The sequence below is a fragment of the Pteropus vampyrus genome, unplaced genomic scaffold (genome assembly GCF_000151845.1).
Source record: "Pteropus vampyrus isolate Shadow unplaced genomic scaffold, Pvam_2.0 Scaffold953, whole genome shotgun sequence".
NCBI classification, from domain to species: Eukaryota; Metazoa; Chordata; class Mammalia; order Chiroptera; family Pteropodidae; genus Pteropus; species Pteropus vampyrus.
The window spans coordinates 255-842 of record NW_011889734.1 but is presented as its reverse complement, the minus strand read 5'-3'; positions in this window follow the sequence as shown (position 1 = coordinate 842).

The following is a 588-nucleotide window of genomic DNA, read 5'->3' as shown; positions in this document are numbered from 1 at the left end:
CTCTTTACTCTGAAGAGCATTTCTCTTCCCAGGCCTCATGGGGTGGCTCAGCACCCCTAATACAAGCTGAACAAGGATGGATCACTTTATCCTATAGGCCATCTTAGCTGTTTAGATCTACTTAGGGAAACAAGCCTCTATACTGCACCCACATTGTGTCCCAGGTAACTATGGGTTTCTCTCCTTTATCAATTAGAAATGAATCATGTAAATGGAAGAGGAATTCACACCCCGGACCCACTAGTCTATAGAAGCCCCATCCATCACTCAGTGATACAGCCCCCCACACGCACACCCAATATGAAAGCTTCAGCCTGAGCTGAAACACAGTGGGGAGATGAACCCAGAGTTAGGGAGGAAGCGTGTGCTCGCTCATGATGTGCTCAGTGTCTAACGAGGAGCTCCTGAGGGTACGACTGTGTGTCCCAGGCCTGTCCCCAAGGTTCACAGTGGAGGATGAAGGATGCAGTGATTTTTTCCGTATGAAGTGGGGACGGAATAGGGCAAGGTGCTGCAGTTGGTGTGAATGCAAAGGCTCCCTGCATTGGGTGTGTTTACGTATTTTATCGCCTTCTCTACATTATGATG